The following is a 24530-nucleotide window of genomic DNA, read 5'->3' as shown; positions in this document are numbered from 1 at the left end:
CTTCACCGCCACTAAGTGACACTCCTTAGGATCGGATTGAAATCTAGCACACATGCATACGCTAAGCATAATATCCGGTCTACTAGCACATAAGTAAAGCAAAGAACCTATCATTGACCGGTATGCTTTTTGATCAACGGACTTACCTCCTTTGTTGAGGTCGGTGTGTCCGTCGGTCCCCATTGGAGTCTTTGCGGGCTTGGCGTCCTTCATCCCAAACCGCTTTAGCAGATCTTGCGTGTACTTTGTCTGGGAGATGAAGGTGCCGTCCTTGAGTTGCTTCACTTGAAACCCAAGGAAGTAGTTCAACTCGCCCATCATCGACATCTCGAATTTCTGCGTCATCACCCTGCTAAACTCTTCACAAGACTTTTGGTTAGTAGAACCAAATATTATGTCATCGACATAAATTTGGCACACAAACAAGTCACCATCACATGTCTTTGTAAAAAGAGTTGGATCGGCTTTCCCAACCTTGAAAGAATTAACAATTAGAAAGTCTCTAAGGCATTCATACCATGCTCTTGGGGCTTGCTTAAGTCCATAGAGCGCCTTAGAGAGCTTACACACGTGGTCGGGGTACCGTTCATCCTCGAAGCCAGGGGGTTGCTCTACGTACACCTCCTCCTTGATTGGCCCATTGAGGAAAGCGCTCTTCACATCCATTTGGTACAACCTGAAAGAATGGTGAGCGGCATATGCTAGCAAAATACGAATGGACTCTAGCCTAGCCACAGGAGCAAAAGTCTCCTCAAAGTCCAAACCTGCGACTTGGGCATAACCTTTTGCCACAAGTCGAGCCTTGTTCCTTGTCACCACCCCGTGCTCGATCTGTTTGTTGTGGAACACCCACTTGGTTCCCACAACATTTTGCTTGGGACGAGGCACCAGTGTCCAAACTTCATTGCGCTTGAAGTTGTTGAGCTCCTCCTGCATGGCCAACACCCAGTCCGGATCTAGCAAGGCCTCCTCTACCCTGAAAGGCTCAATAGAAGAGACAAAGGAGTAATGCTCACAAAAATTAACTAATCGAGATCGAGTAGTTACTCCCTTGCTAATATCTCCCAGAATTTGGTCAACGGGATGATCCCTTTGAATCATCGCTCGAACTTGGGTTGGAGGTGCCGGTTGCGCTTCTTCCTCCATCACTTGATCATCTTGTGCTCCCCCTTGATCAAGCGCCTCCACTTGAGGTATCTGTTCGTCATCTTCGGTTGGAGGATGCACCATAGTTGAGGAAGATGGTTGATCTCATTCATCTTGTTCCTGTGGCCGCACTTCTCCAATCGCCATGGTTCGTATAGCGGCCGTCGGAACATCTTCTTCACCTACATCATCACAATCAACAACTTGCTCTCTTGGAGAGCCATTAGTCTCATCAAATACAACGTCGCTAGAGACTTCAACCAAACCCGATGATTTGTTGAAGACTCTATACGCCTTTGTATTTGAGTCATAACCTAACAAAAACCCTTCTACAGCTTTGGGAGCAAACTTAGAATTTCTACCCTTCTTCACTAGAATGTAGCACTTGCTCCCAAATACACGAAAGTAAGATACATTGGGTTTGTTACCGGTTAGTAGCTCATACGAAGTCTTCTTGAGGAGGCGATGAAGGTAGACCCTGTTGATGGCGTGGCAAGCCGTGTTCACGGCTTCCGACCAGAAACACTCGGGGGTCTTAAATTCTCCAAGCATTGTCCTCGCCATATCGATTAGCGTCCTGTTCTTCCTCTCTACCACACCATTTTGCTGTGGTGTTGTTGGAACTCGCTCTCAGCAGCAAGAAGGCCAACAAGGGTGAACAGTGGTGACAACAGGGTTACGTGCACGGGGGCAATAGCTCTGTTGATCTGGCCTCTCACGGGCACTGTGCGGGGGTATTTATAGGTATCTGAGTGCCCAGCGTCTTGTGTTAAGGACGCATGTGCCCTCAGACACCTATTTTATCCCCAGAATATTCCCATAAAGCAGGGTTACAAACCGTAATTACAAGTATTCCTTTACAAGTTAGGCCCGTAATACAGAGGCGGCCACGCGGGGCCCGTTACAATGGGCCAGATCACACGTGGGCCTTGGGACTGAACGAGGACGCGCCGTGGCGGGACGTCGCCGCAGGCCTTCGTCAAAGTGCCGAGTCCTGCGAAGGGTGTCCCTGCCCGCTTTGTCTCCGTCGAACCAGCGGCTGCAGCGAAGGCCTCGAGCGAAGGGTGGCGTCTTTGCCTTCGCCCCAACATTTGCCCTCCGAGGGACCAGTTCGACAAAGTCACCTGGTGCCGAAGACGTCGCTAGATGGCGGAGACGCTGCCCTCGCTCGAAGTGGTTCCGCGGGGGTTTTTGATGTGACCGTTGATGGACGTCGTACTGTTGGATTGCGGGTTTCCCGAAGCGTCGCGGCCTGTCGGATTGCGGGTTTCCCGAAGAGCCGCGCCCTGCCTATAAAAGGGGGCGGGGGCGGCGCTGTTTGAACTCTGCCTTCCGCGCTCCGTAAAACCCTAGTCGCCCGCCGTCTTGCTGCTCCTTTTCCTCCGCTGCTCCCTTTGCTCGCCGGCGTTCTGGCTCGAGTGAAGCAGACCGCCCGCCGCCGACGACGGTACGTAGCAATGCCATCCTCTTCTTCCTCCGCCGACGCCGCGTCGCCGGCCGCCGCCTCGTCTGAGGAGACGTTGAGTAACGTGGAGGTGGAGGAGTTGCGCGCCGGCGACTCTGTTGAATTTGGTGTGTCACGGATGACGTCAGCCCGTATTGAAGATATGCAGCGGTTGGGCTACTTTGGTGGCGGGGTCGCCCGTGCTCCGGGGACGGAGGAAGTCCCCGAGCCGGAGGGCGAGTTGGTTGTTTTCGAGGCGTTCTTCGTCGCCGGACTCCGCTTGCCTGCGCATCGTTTTGTCAGCGAAGTCCTGCGTAGATTCAGCGTTCAAATACATCAGCTGACACCGAACGCCATAGTGGCGCTGGCGAAGTATGTCTGGGCGACGACTTCGTACGGCGGACAGCCGTCAGTTGAAGTTTTTGCGAAGAATTATTGTTTGCATTGGCAGAAAAGGATGGTTGAGGACGGAGTTGCCCAGTTCGGGTCATGCACATTCACGCCGAAGACCGGCAAGACCACAATGCCAGTAGTGGAGTTGGTCCCGTGCGCCCGCAACAAGTGGGGCAATTGGAATGAATTTTGGTTTTATGTTGCTGAGGCTACTGTCGATGGCCATAAAGGGCTCCCCGTGTCAGAAATGTGCTCTCACTATTACTCTGCGTATCCGCCTTATGAGGTAGCAGAAGATGACACAGACGAAGGGGCCCTTCGGTGCGCCGCCGGTCAGAGCAGCGGTCGAGATTTAGTTGAAGAGTTCGTGGCGTACGGGGTCTGGCCCTTGGCGCACGGCTGGGCGCTGGGCGAAGTATGCCCTCGCCAGATGCCCTTTCACGGAGGAAGGGTGGTGCGAAGTCCTGCCTTCGCACTGAATTTGCGAAACCGTGACCCAGCCGCCTTTGTGCGTGATGCGGAGGGCTTGGCGGTGCGGCTCGTGGGGCGCTACGTGCCGAGGACGGAAGGCCAGCGCAGCTTTGACATCCGCGGGTCAAATGAACGTTTGAACAGGGTCTTCGAATTAAATCAGCTGCCGTACGACGGTTACCCTGGTCAAGACGAAGCGGACCGCCGTGGGAAGAAACCGGCGGTGGAGACTGGAGGCGACCCTGCGTTGGAGGCCGCCGCCTCCTCGAAAAAGAGAAAATTAGGTACTGCGATGGGAAGACTTGGGGTGTCTGATAGTTTCGCTAGAGAGTTAATGAGGACGTGTGCGGCCCCGGGGGAGAGGATGTCTTCGCCCGAGCTCCGGGAGTCTTCGGCTCGGATGCTGAGGGTTACCGGGGGTTGTTGGCCTAAAGACATTCCTATCCCCTGCGCGGCTGAGGAGGACTGTTTTACATCTCGTATGGTTCATCGGTGGAGAGTTTTTCCTTATGGGCGAAATATCGGTCATGTTGTGTGGGCAGTGATGGACAAGGATCGCCAAGGGGCGGCGCGAAAACGCCAGGCGACTGTGAGGGTTCACGAAGCTCGGCCGAAAAGGCTGCGGGGAACGGCGAAGGCGGAGGCCTCCGGCGGAGGCAAGCCGCCGCTGCCGGCGAAGGTGGGCGCCTCTGCGCCTGGCAAGGCGCCGGAGGTGACGGTGGGCGCCGGAGGCCCCAGGCTGACGAAGGTGGTGCCGTCAGTCAGCGGAGTGGCGGAGGCTGCGAAGGCGGCCCGAACGTTACCGCCGCCCGGTAAACGCGTTGCCGACTTCGGCACCGAGATTAATGTGGAGGATTATCTTGGGGGTAAGTCTATATAAATAAATATATGCACACATTTTTTTTTAATTTGTTGACGCGTTGCAGGGTCGGACGAGGGCCCGCTCGCTCTAGTTATGCCTGGCGCGGCGATCGCGACGGCTGCGCCAGCGCCGAAGGCGGGGGGAGAGGCCCTTGGCGCCGGAGGCGAGGTGTCTGCCCTCGCACTGGTCAGGGACGAGGCGGGCGTGGCGACCCGCCGGCTGAAGGGAGCGACGGAGGCGTTGAGTCGAGCGGCGGAGGCGCTGAGTCAGGTCCGCCGAGCTATTCCCTCTCCGCCCGCCGAGATATACACACACATTTTTTTTACGTAACGGCCTTACGTGTGTTCTGCAGGTGGCTGACTTCACCAGCCGCACCGCGTCGGGGGCTCTTACGGCAGCTTTGTCTGCCGAGGTCGAGAGACTTCGGACGCAACATGCTGACGCTGTCCGTGAGAAGTCGGCCTCCGACAGCAAGTGCCGCAAACTGGCGGAGAAGGTGGCCGCCCTGGAGAAGGAGAAGGCTGACTTCCGGCGCCAGCTGGCGGGGGAGAGGAGGGAGGCCAACGAAGCCATCGCTAAAGAGCAGGCTGCTCAGGCGGAGGCCAGGCTGGCGCGGGCGGAAGGCAATATCGCCAAGGAGCTCGCCGGAGAGCTGCAGCGGCGGCTTACTGCCCTGGAGAGCCGCACGGAGGGGGTCGAGGCCGCGATGCGAGCGGAGGCCGAACGGACGCGCACGCAGCTCATGACTACATATCGCGAGCTGGGTGTGCGGACGGGTGACTTCGAGGTGCCGGAGCGAGAGGCCGGACTTCGCTGTCTGGAATGGGTGCAGGAGGAACTGCAGGAGCTCTCCACTGTCTTGGCGGGGTTGATGTCGTTCACCTCCTTGGTCACCTGCGAGGCAGCGATGAACGCGCTCTCTCGCGAAGGCTACCGGCACTTTGAGGCCCTCGACCAGGCAGATGAGGATTTTGGGCGAGATATCTTTGAGGTCGAAGACCCCGTGGTGAAGGAATCCGGCGGGGCCCTCTATGACCGGATGTGGGGTTCATACGGTCGTGAGGTGGTTCGGGCGCGGGCCGAGGCTGCGAGGGCTCAGGTAACGTTGTCGTTTGCTCGGCGTTTTCTGGATGCGGTCTGTGCGTGTGTTTGCTGAATTTTTGTGCGTTTTGTCTTAGGCGGAGCGCGGCGAGCGGGTGGACGACTTCGGGGCGCTGAACAGCGCGCCGCCTGACCCGGAGACGACCCCTGCGGAGGCCGCGACTGGAGTCGCCCCGGGACCGGCCCCGGAGACCGCGGAAGATGCACCAGGCGCCCCTGCACCTGCTGCGACCGGCGAAGACCTTCCCCCAAAGGTGGCCGAAGGCGCGCCCGATGCCCCCGCAGCTGCTGTGCCGAGCGCTGAAGATCCAGCGGAGGTGGGGGCGGAGGCAGCGGCGGAGGCCTCGGCGGAGGCTCCCACGGCGGCAGGGCCTTCGCAGGTGGCATAGGTGGTGTTTAGGGTTGAGGAATTTTTGGATGTTGTACTGAATTTTGGTTGCTGCGCAGGTTCAAGATTTTGGGCCTGCGCACGCAACCGCTACTACTGAGTTTTTGGCGGCTTCGACCGCGGAAGATGGAAATGAATATGGTGGGTCTGTTTCTGAGTTTTTTGATTTTACTGACTCTGGGAGCTCAGTTGAGTGGACTGAGGAATCTTCGGAGGGGGACTTGGATTATTTTGCGGCCTTGGACGTGGCTGCGGCGGAGGCTGCGTCACATGCTGCGGACGCGCCAGACGTGCCCGGTCCTAGCACCGGGCACCGGCGGCGAAGGGCGGTTGCAAAGCGTAGGATTAGTGCGGAGGAAGGGGCCCGGCTTCGCGTTAGCAGGGCTGGTCGGCAGGAGCTGCTGTCTTTGCCGGCCGCCGCTGGTGCAGGGGAAGGGGAGCTGCGAAGCCTTTTTGCGGGTGAGGAGCTTAGGATAATGTTGTTTAATTATAGAGAGATGTGGATTATTCCTAAGGTTGAGCCGATGTAGGGCGCGGTGCCCTCGCTTGTGTATGTGTAAGGGCTTGTAAAATGGAGTTGTGTGCCCTCGCGTGCCTGTGCCTGCGAGGGCTGTGTACTTTGTCTGGTGTGATTGGTTATGCTGTGCCAGCATGATTGTAATTGGTCTTGGTGTCGTTTCCGCTTTTGTTGTACTGGGTCGGCTGCGCCCTTAGGCGGCTCTTGCGCGAAGTCTTTGCGATAGGCTTCGGATTTTTGCGCGCTTGTGCTTAGTCCGGCTGCACCCTTAGGCGACTTCTGCGCGGATAGTCTTCGCGATAGACTTCGGATTTTTGCGCACTTGTTGTGCTTAGTCCGGCTGCACCCTTAGGCGACTTCTGCGCGGATAGTCTTCGCGATAGACTTCGGATTTTTGCGCACTTGTTGTGCTAAGTCCGGCTGCACCCTTAGGCGACTTCTGCGCGGATAGTCTTCGCGATAGACTTCGGATTTTTGCGCACTTGTTGTGCTAAGTCCGGCTGCACCCTTAGGCGACTTCTGCGCGGATAGTCTTCGCGATAGACTTCGGATTTTTGCGCACTTGTTGTGCTAAGTCCGGCTGCACCCTTAGGCGACTTCTGCGCGGATAGTCTTTGCGATAGACTTCGGATTTTTGCGCACTTGTTGTGCTAAGTCCGGCTGCACCCTTAGGCGACTTCTGCGCGGATAGTCTTCGCGATAGACTTCGGATTTTTGCGCACTTGTTGTGCTTAGTCCGGCTGCACCCTTAGGCGACTTCTGCGCGGATTGGTCGCACGCGAGGGTGGCTAGCGCTTAGCCTCGCGGTGACTTCGAATTGGTCGAATGCCGAAGACCGTTGTTGCGGTCTTTTTTCGACACATGCTTTTGCGGGGGATTTTTCTCACATATATTACATGGCTCCGCCTCGTTAAAAACCTCACCCCCCGGGAGGAAAAGAGTGCGGGCCGGTACAAGATTGTTTGCGGCGAATTACAAGGGCGAAATCAGCCCTAAATGGGTCAAACAAAAAATTTGCGAAGGTTGTCGACGTTCCAGGAGTGCTCTAGGTCCTCGCCGTTTGGCGTTGTGAGCCTGTAAGCACTGGGGGAAGCTTTTGACTTGACTATGAAGGGGCCCTCCCACTTGGGCTCCAATTTGCCCTTGGACTCCGTCCGAGCTGTTCGGATGAGTACGAGGTCCCCCTCGCTGAACTCCCTCGGGATGACTGCGCGGTCGCGCCATACTTTGGTCTGGGCCTGATATTTGTTTAGGGCCTGTAGGGCGAAGACCCGGTCTCCGTCAATGAGATCTTTTGAAGTTGGCTCATCCACGTCGGGGACGGCTGACGGAACTGTACGCGGGGACCCATGCTTTATTTCTTGCGGGGTCATTGCCTCCGATCCGTATAGAAGGCGGAAAGGAGTGAACCCGGTCGCTCTGCACTCGGTTGTGTTTAGCGCCCAGACTGCCTCTGGTAATAAATCGGTCCACCTGCCTTTTCTTTCATCGAGGAGCATCTTTTTGACAGCTGTGAATATTTTCCCATTGGCGCGCTCCACGACCCCGTTGGACTGCGGATGATAGACTGAAGCGAAGGCAAGCTTGGTGCCGATGGAAAAACAAAAATCCTTGAAATCTTGGCTGTCGAACTGTTTGCCGTTGTCGACTGTTAGCTCGGACGGTACTCCGAAGCGGCAAACGATGTTCTGCCAGAAGAATTTTTGGGCAGTCTTTGATGTGATTGTGGAAACAGCCCTCGCTTCAATCCATTTGGTGAAGTATTCGACAGATACGAAGGCGAACTTAAGGTTCCCCTGAGCGGTGGGCAGGGGCCCGACGATGTCCAGGCCCCAGCGCTGGAGAGGCCATGTATGGGCAATCAGCTTTGTATATTGCGAGGGGTTGCCTGACCGAGGGGAGAACTTCTGGCAGGCTTCGCAGGACCTCGTGACCCGATTTGCGGCGCAGATCATTGCGGGCCAGTAAAACCCTTGACGGATCACCTTGGCAGCCAGGGCCCTTGGCCCTGCGTGCGAGCCGCACGTGCCACTGTGGACTTCGCGTAGGATCTGCATGCCTTCGGTTTCGGTGACGCATTTGAGCATTGGCAGACTGACCCCTTTCTTGTACAGTTGGCCCTCGATCAGAGCGAAGTCCCGGCTTCGATGTCTGAGGCGCTTTGCCTCACTGACGTCGGCTGGATGATAGTACCCCTGTAGGAACAGGGTTATTGGTGCCCTCCAGTCTTCTGTCATGATTAGGTTGACTATACGGTGGCCTTCGCTATCATTAGTTATCTGGAGCCCTTCGGGGCTCCGGACAGCTGGAGTGCCGATGGTGTGAAAAAACACGTCGGAGGGCAGGGGCTCGCCCCTGGCGGCGGCCTTGGCTAAGGCATCGGCCTCCTCGTTCTTGGCCCTATCCACATGCTGTAGGGTGAATCCCTTGAATTGTCTCTCGAGACTTCGGATAGCCGCGAGGTACTGCATGAGGGCGGGGTCTTTTGCTGCATAGTCTTTCTCGACCTGACCGACAACTATCTTGGAGTCTGTTTTGATGATACATGTGGTGACTCCGAGGGCCCTTAGCTTGCGGAGGCCGAGGATGACTGCTTCATACTCTGCTATGTTGTTTGTACATTTGTCGGATTCCAGAGCGAAGCTGAGGCGTGCTGCATATCTGTGTTTGACTCCGGCTGGCGAGGTGATGACTGCAGCGACGCCTGCCCCCGCATGACACCATGCACCGTCACAATGGATAGTCCAGACCTTTTCTGTGGATGGGTCCGGCTGCGTTACTGGCCCAGTCCAGTCGACGACGAAGTCTGCCAGGACTTGCGACTTGATAGCTGTTCTGGGCTCGAAGCTGATGTGGTAGCCGGAGAGTTCGGCTGCCCACTTGGCAATCCTCACTGATGCCTCCGGGTTCCTGAATAGTTCGCCGAGCCCCCTGTCTGAGGTGACTCGGACCTTGAATGCTTCAAAGTAATGACGCAGCTTGCGCGAGGACATAACAACTGCGTAGGCTATCTTCTCCAGCTCTGTCATGTTGCATTTGGACGGTGTCAGGACTTCGGAGACATAGTAGACAGGGCACTGTCTGACTGCGCCCTCGACTGTCTGCTCCTGTACCAGTGCCGCGCTGACTGCGTGCGGCGAAGCCGCGACATAGAGCAATAAGGGGAGCGAGGAGTCGGGGCTCGTGAGGATGGCCAGCTCCGACAGGTACTGTTTTAGTGAGGCGAAGGCCGCTGCTTGCTCCGGTCCCCAAGCGAAGTCCTTCGCGCCGCGGAGTGTTTTGAGGAAGGGGAGACTTCGCTCGGCGGACCTGGAGATGAATCTGTTGAGAGCTGCCATCCTGCCTGTCAGGCGCTGGACGTCCCTGGCGGACTGCGGAGGCGACATATCGACGATGGCCTGGATCTTGGTTGGGTTGGCCTCGATGCCGCGGCGGGACACTAGGTAGCCCAATATCTTGCCCTGGCGAACACCGAAAATGCACTTTTCCGGGTTTAGGCGGAGTCGTGCATCTCGCATGTTCGCGAATGTCTCTGCTAGGTCGGCGAGATGGTCCTCCTTATTCTTGCTGGCGACGACGATGTCGTCCACATATGTGAATATGTTTCTGCCGACCTGCCCCTCGAGCACTGTTTTGGTGAGTCTGGAGAAGGTGGACCCGACATTCTTGAGACCCTCCGGCATTCTGACAAAGCAATAAGTGCCGAAGGGTGTTATAAAGCTGGTGCTAGCCTTGTCTTCCTCCTTCATGTATATCTGGTGATAGCCGGAGAAGCAGTCGAGGAGGGACATGACCTCGCATCCGGCCGCGCTATCGACTATTTTGTCGATCCGCGGCAACGGGAAATTGTCCTTTGGGCAGGCCTTATTGAGACTGGTGAAGTCTATGCACATGCGCCATTTTCCGCTTTTTTTCTGCACCATCACAACATTGGAGAGCCACGTGGGGTAAGCCACCGGCTCGATGAATTTAGCCTCCAGGAGGCGATGCACCTCCGCCTTGGCGGCCTCTGTCTTTTCGTCTGACATTTTGCGAAGCTTCTGCTTTTTGGGTCGCACCGAAGGGTCAATGCCCAAGCTGTGCTCAATTATGGCTCGGCTGACTCCGACCAGATCGAGGGCAGACCAGGCGAAGACATCTTTATTCTTGGCCAGGCAGCAGAGAAGTTTCTCTTCTTCAAGTGAGGTGAGGTCTTCGCTGATAGTTACTGTCTGCTTGGGTGTGGCCTGATCGAGGGGGACAGTCTTGGTCCCGTCTTGGCACTGCAACTGTGCCTTGTCGTGCTTCTTGTCGGTTGGGCTGGCCGGCGCGGGGACCTCGCGCTGGGTCGTGAGACAGTGTACGTTTCTCTGACCGGGCACGAAGTCCCGCTCAATGTTGCGCGCCGTCTGCTGGTTGCCGTAGACTGTGATGGCGCCTAGCGGGCCTGGTATCTTCATACATAGGTACAACCCGTGGATGGCAGCTTCGAACTTGTTGATGGAGCCCCGGCCCATGATGGCGTTGTATGGATATACCATGTCGACAATGTCGAAGGTTACTTGCTCACTTCGGGCATTGGGCGCTACACCGAAGGAGAGGGGCAACTCTATCTTGCCAACTGGAAAGGTGCCCTTGCCGCCGAAACCATACAACGGGTTGTCCGAAGGCTTCAGCAAGCTGTGGCTTATACCCATGCGGTCGAAGGCGTGGAGGAAGATGATGTCCGCCTGACTGCCGTTGTCGACTAGGACTTTGTGTAAGTCCCAGCCTGCCACGCTGCAATTGATGACCATAGCGTCGATGTGGGGGGCGCTGCGCAGGTCGACGTCTCGTGCGTCGAAGGTTAGCGGTATGTGGGACCACTTCGTCTGCACGACTGGGCCAGTGACGGCGACATGGTTGATGCTGCGGTAGTGGTCCCGCTTCTGCCGCTTGGTGTCGAAGTCAGTGCTAGACCCCCCTGTTATCATGTGAATGACTCCGCGATATGGTTGATCGGCGAAGTCTTCCTGCTTTGGGGCATGGGGGATGTTCTGATGTTGCTGGTGTGGTGGTGGGGGTGGAGGAGGTACGATTTGTACTTCCTGATGGTGTTGGTAAGCGTGGTGCGGTGGATGCGGAGCGGGAGCGTGAATATATGGTGGAGGGGGTGGCTGGTAATTATGCGCGACAATTCTGGGGTTGTCGGCTGGCTGCGCCCGCGCCATTCTGTCTCTGGTGGCCTTCGTCTCGGGGCAGTCTTTGGTCTGGTGGGCGCAGTCTTCGCCGTGGAAAAGGCAATAGAATCGGCGCGGCGGCTGTTGCGCCCGCCCTCGACCCCTGCCGCGAGTTCCGTTTCCGCGGCCCTAGGGGGGATATTCCTGGCGGCGAGGGGGATCAGCAGCAGGTTGTTGGTTGACGATGTTGTGCACTTGCTGTTGACTGCGGCCATCTCGACCGGAGTCTGGTTGCGGAGTCCTCGTCCAGGTGCGGCTGGACTGCGGGGCATCTTTGGGCTTCCGCTGTGACTCAACCTTGCGCTGGTGGAGCTCTTCGGATTTGGCATATTTTTCGAAGAGCTGATATAGCTCCTGCAAGCTCTTTGGTGGATCTCTGATACAATGGCTGTAGAGGACGCCAGCCCGAAGGCCATTGATGGCGTAGTGGATGGCGATCTGATCGTCGACAGAGGGCAGCTGTGACTTGAGTGTTAAGAACTTGCGGTAATACTCACGCAGAGTCTCTTTTTCCAGCTGTTTGCAAAGCGAGAGCTCGGCCAAAGCGTCGGTGTCTGGACGGTAGCCTTGGAAGTTGAGGAGGAACTTGTCCCTGAGACTTCTCCACGAATCAATGGACAGCGGAGGCAATCTGGTGAACCAGGTGAGTGCTGGGCCCTCTAGTGCGATGATGAAAGACTTCGCCATTGTGGCGTCGTCTCCTCCGGCTGATGCAACGGCGACTTGATAACTCATGATGTACTGCGCCGGGTCGGTGCTGCCGTTGTACTTGGGGTATGCCCCCGCTCGAAAGTTAGCTGGCCAAGGCGTCACTTGTAGGTGTGGCGCCAGGGGACTTCGCTCGTCGAGGTAGTTGACTCCTTGGAATGGCGCGCCGTGCTGGGAGACGTAGTCATGCTGGGGGAAACGCGGGTTCTCCGGCTGCGCCCGGTGCTGCAGGGGTGGGCCATGCTGCCGGCCGAGGTGGCCTTCGCGCGTGTCCTCCGGTTGTGTGCGCTGTTGGAGGGGTGGCTCTTGCTGTAGACCGAGGTGGCCTTCGCGCTGCATCAGCGCGATCTCGCGCTCGAGGTCTTGGGCTTTCTGCTCCTCGTCGCGTATCATTTGCCGCACTTTGGCTAATGCGGACACACGCTGGCGCTTGGCCTCCAGTATCTCTTTCTGCCTCTGGAGATTGCGGTTCCTGAGGCGCAGGGCGCGCAGCTGCAGCTGTTCTTCTGTTGAGACGCCGAGGACCTCACCGTCCTCGGTGAGGTCCGTGCCTTCCAGTGGGGCGAAGCCTGGGGGCGGCTGTGACTGTCCTTCGGTTCCGCAGGTGCGGAAGGTGTCGTCTTCGCCGGTGTGGGGAACATTGTCTTCAGTGGGCTCTTGGTGGGTGGATTGGGTGAGGACGAGGGCCTTGCCCTTTCTTGCGGCCAGCAGTGCTGCCTTCGCAGCCTCGTCAGCCTTAGGGTTAGCTCTCTTGGGTGCCATCGCGGGTGGTTTTATCGTAGCACGAACGGTGGGCGCCAAATGTTGGAACTCGCTCTCAACAGCAAGAAGGCCAACAAGGGTGAACAGTGGTGACAACAGGGTTACGTGCACGGGGGCAATAGCTCTGTTGATCTGGCCTCTCACGGGCACTGTGCGGGGGTATTTATAGGTATCTGAGTGCCCAGCGTCTTGTGTTAAGGACGCATGTGCCCTCAGACACCTATTTTATCCCCTGAATATTCCCATAAAGCAGGGTTACAAACCGTAATTACAAGTATTCCTTTACAAGTTAGGCCCGTAATACAGAGGCGGCCACGCGGGGCCCGTTACAATGGGCCAGATCACACGTGGGCCTTGGGACTGAACGAGGACGCGCCGTGGCGGGACGTCGCCGCAGGCCTTCGTCAAAGTGCCGAGTCCTGCGAAGGGTGTCCCTGCCCGCTTTGTCTCCGTCGAACCAGCGGCTGCAGCGAAGGCCTCGAGCGAAGGGTGGCGTCTTTGCCTTCGCCCCAACAGGTGTGTAGGGAGCGGAGAACTCGTGCTTGATCCCTTCCTCCTCAAGGAACTCCTCTACTTGAAGGTTCTTGAACTTGGACCCATTGTCGCTCCTTATCTTCTTCACCTTGAGCTCAAACTCATTTTGAGCTCTCCTGAGGAAGCGCTTGAGGGTCCCTTGGGTTTCAGACTTATCCTGCAAAAAGAACACCCAAGTGAAGCGGGAAAAGTCATCAACAATAACTAGACCATACTTACTCCCTCCTATGCTCAGATAGGCGACAGGTCCGAAGAGGTCCATATGTAGCAGCTCCAGGGGTCTTGAAGTGGTCATCACATTCTTGCTGTGATGTGCTCCTCCCACTTGTTTACCTGCTTGACAAGCTGCACAAGGTCTATCTTTTTCGAAATGCACGTTAGTTAAACCTATCACATGTTCTCCCTTTAGAAGCTTGTGAAGGTTCTTCATCCCCACATGTGCTAAGCGGCGATGCCACAACCAGCCCATGCTAGTCTTAGCTATTAAGCATGCATCTAGACCGGCTTCTTCTTTTGCAAAATCAACTAAATAAAGTTTGCCGTCTAATACACCCTTAAAAGCTAGTGAACCATCACTTCTTCTAAAGACAGACACATCTACATTTGTAAATAGACAGTTATATCCCATATGACATAATTGACTAACAGATAGCAAATTATATCCAAGACTCTCTACTAAAAATACATTAGAGATAGAATGCTCATTAGAAATTGCAATTTTACCTAACCCTTTTACCTTGCCTTGATTCCCATCACCGAATATAATTGAATCTTGGGAATCCTTATTCTTGACGTAGGAAGTGAACATCTTCTTCTCCCCCGTCATATGGTTTGTGCATCCGCTGTCGATAATCCAGCTTGAACCCCCGGATGCATAAACCTGCAAGGCAAATTTAGGCTTGGGACTTAGGTACCCAACTCTTGTTGGGTCCTACAAGGTTAGTGCAAATTTCCTTAGGGACCCAAATGCAAGTTTTGTCTCCCTTGCATTTTGCCCCTAACTTCCTAGCAACTATTTTCCTATCCTTTCTACAAATAGCAAAGGAAGCATTTAAAGCACAATAAATTGTAGAAGGTTCATTTACTACTTTCCTAGGAGCATGAATAGTATTCTTTCTAGGCACGTGATGAATAGCATTTCTCCTAGTCATACTTCTACCATGCATATAGGAAGAACTAGAAGCAGTCATAGCATAAGAATCATAAGCATGTGAATCAAAAGCATCATAACTTCTAAAAGCATTTCTAGAATTTTTCCTATCATGATACAAAAAGGCATGGTTCTTTTTAGCACTAGTAGCCATAGGGGCCTTCCCTTTCTCCTTAGCGGGAATGGGAGCCTTATGGCTTGTTAAGTTCTTGGCTTCCCTTTTGAAGCCAAGTCCATCCTTAATTGAGGGGTGTCTACCAATCGTGTAGGCATCCCTTGCAAATTTTAGTTTATTGAAATCATTCTTGCTAGTCTTAAGTTGGGTATTAAGACTAGCCAATTCCTCAGTTAGTTTGGAAATTGAAACTAAATGATCACTACAGGCATCAACATTGAAATCTTTACACCTAGTGCAAATCTTAACATGTTCTACACAGGATGTTGATTTACTAGATTTTTCTAGTTTAGCATTTAAATCATCATTTATGCTCTTTAAACTGGCAATTGAATCATGACATGTAGACAACTCACAAGAAAGCATTTCATTTCTCTTAATCTCTAATGCAAGTGATTTTTGTGCTTCTACAAACTTGTCATGTTCTTCATACAACAAATCCTCTTGCTTTTCTAAAAGCACATTCTTATCATTCAAGGCATCAATCAATTCATTGATTTTGTCTATCTTAGATCTATCTAAGCCCTTGAATAAGCATGAATAGTCTATGTCATCATCATCACTAGACTCATTATCACTAGAAGAAGCATAAGTGGAGTCTCGAGTACTCACCTTCTTCTCCCTTGCCATAAGGCATGTGTGACGCTCGTTGGGGAAGAGGGATGACTTGTTGAAGGCGGTGGCGGCAAGTCCTTCATTGTCGGAGTTGGAGGAGCAATCCGAATCCCACTCCTTTCCGATGTGTGCCTCACCCTTGGCCTTCTTGTAATTCTTCTTCTTTTCCCTCTTGTTCCCCTGTTCCTGGTCACTATCGTTATCGGGGCAGTTAGCGATAAAATGACCAATCTTACCGCACTTGAAGCATGAGCGCTTCCCCTTTGTCTTGGTCTTGCTTGGCTGCCCCTTGTGACCTTTTAGCACCGTCTTGAAGCGTTTGATGATGAGAGCCATCTCTTCATCATTAAGTCCGGCCGCCTCAATTTGTGCCACCTTGCTAGGTAGCGCCTCCTTGCTTCTTGTTGCCTTGAGAGCAAGGGGTTGATGCTCGTTGATCGGTCCATTCAAGGCGTCGTCCACGTATCTTGCCTCCTTGATCATCATCCGCCCGCTTACGAATTTTCCGAGTACCTCCTCGGGCGTCATCTTCGTGTACCTGGGATTCTCACGAATATTGTTCACGAGATGAGGATCAAGAATGGTAAATGACCTTAGCATTAGGCGGACGACGTCGTGATCCGTCCATCGCGTGCTTCCATAGCTTCTTATTTTGTTGATAAGGGTCTTGAGCCGGTTGTATGTTTGGGTTGGCTCCTCGCCCCTTATCATTGCAAACCTTCCAAGCTCGCCCTCCACCAACTCCATTTTAGTGAGCATGGTGATGTCGTTCCCCTCGTGAGAAATCTTGAGGGTGTCCCATATCTGCTTGGCATTGTCCAAGCCGCTCACCTTATTGTACTCGTCCCTGCACAAAGAGGCTAGCAACACAGTAGTAGCTTGTGCATTTTTATGAATTTGTTCATTAATAAACATAGGGCTATCCGAGCTATCAAATTTCATTCCATTCTCTACAATCTCCCATATGCTTGGATGGAGAGAGAATAAATGACTACGCATTTTGTGACTCCAAAATCCGTAGTCCTCCCCATCAAAGTGTGGAGGTTTGCCAAGAGGAATGGAAAGCAAATGCGAATTCGAACTATGTGGAATACGAGAATAATCAAATGAAAAATTCGAATTGACCGTCTTCCTGTAGTCGTTGTCGTCGTCCTTTTGAGAAGAAGAGGATTCGTCGCTGTCGTAGTAGACGATCTCCTTGATGCGCCTTGTCTTCTTCTTCTTCCCATCTTTGCGCTTGTGGCCCGAGCCAGAGTCGTTGGATTTGTCATCTTTTGGCTCGTTGACGAAGGACTCCTTTTCCTTGTCGTTGATCACGATTCCCTTCCCCTTAGGATCCATCTCTTCGGGCGATTAGTCCCTTTCTTGAAGAGAACGGCTCTGATACCAATTGAGAGCACCTAGAGGGGGGGGGGGGTGAATAGGTGATCCTGTAAAAACTTAAACTTATAGCCACAAAAACTTGTTAAGTGTTAGCACAATGATTGCCAAGTGGCTAGAAAGGAGTCTCAGCAAAACACAATACCACAAGAGATCAAACACAGAGATGACACAGTGGTTTATCCCGTGGTTCGGCCAAGACCAACGCTTGCCTACTCCACGTTGTGGCGTCCCAACGGACGAGGGTTGCAATCAACCCCTCTCAAGCGGTCCAAAGACCAACTTGAATACCACGGTGTTTTGCTTTGCCTTTCAATATCCCGTTTGCGAGGAATCTCCACAACTTGGAGCCTCTCGCCCTTACACTTAAGATTCACAAAGAAATACGGAGTAAGGGAGAAACTAGCAACGCACACAAGACTCAAAATCAGAGCAACAGCACGCACACAAGTCGCAACAAGAGCTCGCAACACAACTCAATGAGTCCACAACTCAACAAGAGCTCTAGATGCTATCACAATGAACCAAATGCGTGGAATTGATGTCTTGGTGCTTAGGAATGTTGTAGGAATGCTTGGTTGCCTCCTCCATGCGCCTAGGGGTCCCTTTTATAGCCCCAAGGCAACTAGGAGCCGTTGAGAGCAAATCCAGAAGGCCAATGTTGCCTTCTGTCGTCGGGTGCACCGGACAGTCCGGTGCACACCGGACACTGTCCGGTGCCCGATTTCCTTCCTTAAACAGCGCAGTCGACCGTTGCAGATGCGGGAGCCGTTGGCGCACCGGACATGTCCGGTGCACACCGGACAGTCCGGTGCCCCCTTCCGACCGTTGGCTCGGCCACGTGTCCCGCGCAGATCGCGCGGCCGACCGTTGGCCCGGCCGACCGTTGGCTCACCGGACAGTCCGGTGCACACCGGACAGTCCGGTGAATTTTAGCCTTACGCCGTTAGCAAATTCCCAAGAGCGGCCTCTTCGGCCGAGGCAACCTGGCGCACCGGACACTGTCCGGTGCACCACCGGACAGTCCGGTGTCCCAGACCGAAACAGCCTCTTCGCTGTACACAGCCAACTCTCTTCTTTTCTTCTTCTTCCTGTTTCTAACACTTAGACAAGTATATTAGTACACAAAACCAATGTACTAAGACTTAGAAACATACCTTTGCTCTAGATTTGCACTTTGTTCATCCATGGGCATTGATTCACATTTAAGCACTTGTGTTGACACTCAATCACCAAAATACTTAGAAATGGCCCAAGGGCACATTTCCCTTTCACACCCTTAGGCGACTTTTGCGCGGAGTGTCTTTCAAATAAAAGACTTTGATTAACGCACTTGTTGTGCTATTCCGGCTGCACCCTTAGGCGACTTTTGTGTGGAGTGTCGCACACGAGGGTAGTCTATGCTGCCTCTCACGGTGACTTCGGAGTGGTCGAATGTAGAAGACCGTCGATGCGGTCTTTTTTCGACATGGTGTATCTGAGTTTTTGTTTTTTTGCGGGTGCTTTTGCAGGTATATTACATGGCTCCGCCTCGTTAAAAACCTCACCCCCGGGATGAAAAGAGTGCGGGCCGAGAACAATATTGTTTGGTGGATTACAAGGGCGCGTAGGCCCTGAGGTTTAAACAAAAAATTTGTGTAGATTGTCGATGTTCCAGGAGTGCTCTAAGTCTTCGCCAGTGGGTGTTGATAGCCTGTATGCGCTGGGGGATGCCTTCGACTTGACGATGAATGGACCCTCCCATTTTGGCTCCAGCTTACCCCGTGACTCTGTCCGGGTGGTCCGGACGAGTACGAGGTCTCCTGTGTTAAACTCTCTTGGGACGACCGCGTTGTTGCGCCAGGCCTTGGTTTGAGACTGGTATTTGTTGAGGGCCTGCAGGGCGAAGACACGGTCTCCGTCGATGAGGTCTTTAGACGTTGGTTCGTCGACGTCGGGGATTGCTGATGTGTTTGTTCGGGGCAACCCATGCTTTATTTCCTGCGGCGTCATGGCCTCCGATCCATGTAACAAACGAAAAGGTGTGAATCCGGTTGCCCGGCATTCGGTCATGTTTAGGGCCCAGACTACTTCAGGTAGTTGGTCGGCCCATTTACCCTTCTTGTCGTCGAGAAGTCTTTTTTTATAGCAGTGAAAATCTTGCCGTTGGCACGCTCGACGACGCCGTTGGATTGCGGGTGGTACACCGAGGCGAAGGCAAGCTTGGTGCCGATGGAGAGGCAGAAATCCCTGAAGTCCTGGCTGTCAAACTATTTGCCGTTGTCGACTGTGAGCTCGGACGAGACTCTGAATCGGCAAACAATGTTTTGCCAGAAGAACTTCTGGGCAGTCTTCGACGTTATTGTGGATACTGCCCTGGCCTCGATCCACTTGGTAAAGTATTCGACGGCGATGAAGGTGAACTTGAGGTTCCTTTGAGCCGTAGGTAGTGGCCCGACAATATCCAGCCCCCAGCGTTGAAGTGGCCATGTGTGGGCAATCAGCTTGGTGAACTGCGAAGGGTTGCCCGAGCGGGGAGAAAACTTCTGGCAAGCTTCGCACGACCTCGTGACTCGATTCGCGGTGCAGATTATAGCGGGCCAGTAAAATCCTTGATGGATCACCTTGGCAGCGAGGGCCCTGGGCCCTGAGTGGGAGCCGCAAGTTCCGCTGTGGACTTCGCGCAGGATCTGAATGCCTTCGGTTTTGGTGACGCATTTTAGCATGGGTTGACTGATCCCCTTATTGTATAGCTGGTCCCCGACTAGTATGAAGTCCCTGCTTCGGTGCTTGAGGCGCTTAGCCTCATTGATGTCACTCGGGTGGTAGTATCCTTGCAGAAATAGTGTTATTGGGGCCCACCAATCTTCAGTCATAATGAGGTTGACGATGCGGTGGCCTTTGGCGTCGTTGGTTACTTGTAATCCCTTTGGGTTGCAGACGGCTGGTGTGCCAATGACGTGGTAAAACACGTCGGAGGGCAGGGTATCGCCTCTGGCTGCTACCTTAACCAACGCGTCGGCCTCTTCGTTCCTGGCGCGATCCACATGCTGTAAGGTGAAGCCCTTGAATTGTCTCTCGAGACTGCGAACAGCCGTGAGATACTGCATGAGTGCGGGGTCTTTCGCTAAATATTCTTTTTCGACCTGGCTAGCAACGACTTTGGAGTCTATCTTGACTATGCAGGTGGTGACACCGAGTGCTCTCAGCTTGCGAAGGCCCAGGATGACGACTTCGTACTCTGCTACGTTGTTGGTGTATCTGTCGGACTCCAGAGCGAAGCTAAGGCGTGCTGCGTATATGTGCTTGACACCTGTGGGTGATGTGATAATTGCAGTCGCGCCTACCCCCACATGGCACCATGCGCCGTCACAGTGGATGATCCACACCTTCTATGAGGGCTCTTCTTGCTGCCGTGTCGGCCCTGTCCAGTCGACGATGAAGTCTGCCAAGACTTGCGACTTGATTGTTGTCCTAGGCTCGAAGGTGATATGGTACCCGGATAGTTCGACTGCCCATTTGGCGATTCGGACGGACGCCTCCGGGTTTTTGAACAGTTCGCCCAATCCCCTGTCCGAGGTGACCCGCACCTTAAACGCCTCGAAATAGTGGTGCAACTTGCGCGATGCCATGACGACTGCGTAGGAAATTTTTTCTAATTTCGTCATGTTGCACTTGGAAGTCGTGAGGACTTCGGAGACGTAGTAGACTGGACACTGCCGGGTCGTGCCCTCCCTGTCTTGCTCTTGGACTAACGCTGCGCTGACTGCATGTGGCGAGGCTGCAACGTAGAGCAGCAGAGGCAGCGAGGAGTCGGGGCTGGTAAGAATTGCCAATTCTGACAGGTGCTGCTTGAGTGATGCGAAGGTTGCCGCTTGTTCTGGTCCCCATGCGAAGTCTTTTGCACCGCGCAGTGTCTTGAGGAAAGGTAGACTCCACTCTGCAGACTTGGAAATGAATCTATTAAGGGCGGCTAATCTGTCGGTCAGACGTTGGACGTCCCTGGTTGACTGCGGAGGTGTCATGTTGATGATTGCTTGAATCTTGGTCGGGTTGGCCTCGATCCCGCAGTGCGACACCAAGTAGCCCGGTATCTTCCCCTGGCGAACACCAAAGACGCACTTCTCGGGGTTGAGGTGAAGTCGTGCGTCCCGCATGTTTGCAAATGTCTCTGCGAGGTCAGCCAGGTGGTCTTCTTTATTTCTGCTGGCGACAACGATGTCGTCCACGTACGTGAAAATGTTGCGGCCCACCTGGCTCTCGAGCACCGTCTTGGTGAGGCGAGAGAAGGTTGAGCTAGCGTTCTTGAGTCCCTCCGGCTTCCTGATGAAGTAGTACGTGCCGAAGGGGTGTGATGAAACTGGTGTTGGCCTTGTCTTCCTCCTTCATATATATCTGGTGGTAGCCGAAGAAACAGTCAAGAAGCGACATGACTTCGCATCCGGCTGCACTATCTACTATCTTGTCGATCCGCGGTAGCGGGAAATTGTCCTTGGGACAGGCCTTATTGAGGCTGGTGAAGTCAATGCACATGCGCCACTTGCCACTTTTCTTTTGTACCATGACTACGTTGGCGAGCCACGTGGGGTATGCAATTGGTTCAATGAAATTGGCCTCCAGCAGGCGGTGCACTTCGGCTTTGGCGGCTTCCGTCTTTTCATCGGACATTTTGCATAGCCGCTGCTTTTTGGGGCACACCGAAGGGTCGATGCCCAGACTGTGCTCGATGACGATGTGGCTGACTCCGACCAGGTCGAGGGCAGACCAGGTGAAGACATCCTTGTTTCTGGAGAGACAGGAGATGAGTTTCTCCTTGTCATACGAAGTCAGGTCTTCGCTTATTACAAGCGTTTGCTTGGGCGTTGCCGGGTCGAGGGGAACTGTCTTCGTACAGTCGTTGCTCTGCAGCTGTGCTTTTACTTTTTCGCCGGTGGTTGGGTGGGTCGCCTCGGAGACTTCGCACTGTGTTGTAAGGCAGTGCACGTTTTGTTGACCTGGAATGAAGTCTCTCTCAATGTTGCGCGCAGTCTGCTGGTTACCGTAAACCGTTATCACCCCTTGCGGGCCCGGGATTTTCATGTAGAGGTACAAGCCGTGAATGGCTGCTTCAAATTTGTTGATGGAGCCCTGACCCATTATGGCGTTGTAGGGGTAGACCATGTCGACGATGTCAAAGGTGATCTGTTCACTTCGTGCATTGGGCGCTACGCCGAATGACAGGGGTAGCTCTATCTTGCCCACGGGGAAAGTGCCCTTGCCGCCGAAGCCATATAGGGGGTTGTCCGAAGGCTTGAGTAAGTTGTGGCTGATGCCCATGCGGTCGAAGGCGTGCAGGAAGATGATGTTCGCTTGGCTACCGTTGTTAACTAGGACTTTGTGCAGGTCCTAGCCTGCCACACTGCAGTTGATTACCATGGCGTCGACGTGGGGTGCGCTGCGCAGATCAATATCTCTGGCGTCGAAGGTTAGTGGCATATGTGACCACTTCGTTTGTACGACTGGGCCGGTGAGGGCAACGTGGTTGACGCTTTGGTAGTGATCCCTCTTTTGCCGCTTCGTTTTGAAGTCAACGCTGGACCCTCCGGTGATCATGTGAATGACTCCACGATACGGCTGATCGGCGAAATCTTCTTGTTTTGGTGCTTGGGGTGATTTTGGTGGTGTGGATTTGGTTGATGCAGAGGCGGGAGTGGGGGTGGTACGACTTGTACCTCCTGGTGGTGCTGATATGCGTGGTTGGGTAGATGCTGGGCGTGGCTGTGGTTGTATGGTTGTGGATGGTGGTGTTGATATGTGTGCGCGACAACTCTTTGGTTGTCAGTGGGTTGTGCTCGAGACATCCTGTCCCTGGTGGCCTTCGTTTTCGGGCAATCCCTCGTTGGGTGCGCGCAGTCTTCGCCATGAAACAGGCAGTAATATCTGCGCGGTTGCTGCGCCCGTCCCCGGCCCCGGTCACGCGTGCCATTGCCGCGACCCTGGGGGGGATAATCTTGACGGCGAGCGGCCTCGCCGGCTGTCACACCCGGTTTTGGAAGGCCAACCGAATGCGAACTATGTACGTGCCAGGATCAGAACTCACGTACACAGCGATTACATAAATGAACATCATCACACAATGCTCGAATAATAACATAAAAGAGTACTTATTACATCATAGAGTCATAGACATCCACATAGTCATTGTCTTAACAAGTAAATCAAAGTGCTAAACGAAACGCAGTAACGATAAGGCCTTCACAGGCAGCTGACTGGGGGTTGCCGCCAACCCACACCTAGAATTCATCGTAGTCTTGGAACTCCTGGAAGTCTCCTTCCACGGCTTCGCCTTCTCCTGAGCAGTGGTTACAATGCGGACAACCTGGTGTTTTGTGGTAAAGCAAGGATGAGTACACATCAACGTACTCAGCAAATGTCCCGTTTGGCTGAGGTGGACTAGCTTTATGTGGGGTTAGGCTCAAGCAGTTGCTTTTAGTTGGTCAGGTACTTATCATTAGTAGAAGCCAGATTTTAGCATTAACCAACCCGTAAACCATTTCCTCATCGAGGAACATCATCATCATAGTCGAACCAAAACCATATCATAACCATTGTATCTCGAACCATCTGTATCTCTAATCAAAGAGGATCCCAAGGCTGCTCTTAACCGTGAGCACGGCTGATATACCAGTTTCACTACCCTCTGCAGAGGTTGCACACTTTACCCATGAGTCATGATTCCCTTTCTACCCGGGGAGAGCTAATCCCCATTGACCACTACCTAGGTGGTCCGGCAGGGCATCACTACGTAGCTTTTACAAAGATTCCCTAGAGATCGTAGCTGCCCGTTAGGTTTCTCCAGTTTGATAAACACAGTACCCCTCCCCGCAGGAGAGTGACTAACAAAGAGCAAAACGAAAGAACCTCGGCACTCAGCCTCGGCAGAGCAAGCACTGTGCCTGGACCCCATTGACGGCACGACGGCTAAGCAACTACACCTCTAGTTCATCCAATTAATCAGCTAAGGGCATCCCATTTCACCCTCATGGTTGCACTGTTATCCCGGGTGGTCTCTCAACGAACCAGTCCTTACGGAGAGGTACTCAGGAAACAGCCTGAGCCCCCTAGAGTATCACAAGATCATCAACATCAACAGGATGACAGTATCATAAATAGCCACATCATGTTCATTGATTATGTTAAAGCAATAGCAAAGTGCTAACCATAATAGCCCAATAGGTCATCAAGGACAAAGTAAAGTGTAAAGCTAGTCAATCCTTAGGTTTCAAGTGAGTAATGCGGGGTAGTAAGTTATAAATGAATAGGACATAGTGGGACAGAGGACACTTGCCTTCACCAAACTGCTGATCAGGGACTTCCTCTGCAACTGCCTCGGGAAACACAGACTGCTCGTTGTCTACGCAAAGCAATCATTCACACTATGCACTTGGGAAAATAACAAACAGAAAACAATATACCAAACATATGCAGCAGAGAGGGGTCACAAGTTCATAACAGAAAAGGGATAGGCACTCTAGTGTTCCCTAGGTCTGGGGTAGAGGACTACACAAAGTGATTTACTATCTACTAATCAGATCTAAGTCAGGGGTGGGATTAAATAATTATCTGGTTTAAGTTCCTAAACTTAAGTGTTTAAGTCCATAAACTTAAGTAATCCAACTATTATTAAAGTCTACTCATTTCCAATTATCTTAAATAAGGTTTCAATAG

The 24530-nt window shown here is 53.4% G+C and overlaps 1 pseudogene; it reads left to right on the top strand.

Annotated features, from left to right (window-relative positions):
- Window positions 1-24530, top strand: part of LOC103628734 (UDP-glycosyltransferase 73B5-like) — a 48774-nt pseudogene that overhangs the window by 9013 nt on the left and 15231 nt on the right.

Source organism: Zea mays, chromosome 5 (genome assembly GCF_902167145.1).
Source record: "Zea mays cultivar B73 chromosome 5, Zm-B73-REFERENCE-NAM-5.0, whole genome shotgun sequence".
In the NCBI taxonomy this organism is placed as follows: domain Eukaryota; kingdom Viridiplantae; phylum Streptophyta; class Magnoliopsida; order Poales; family Poaceae; genus Zea; species Zea mays.
The sequence above is the reverse complement of the archived record's forward strand: the minus strand, read 5'-3'. Positions and strand labels throughout refer to the sequence as shown.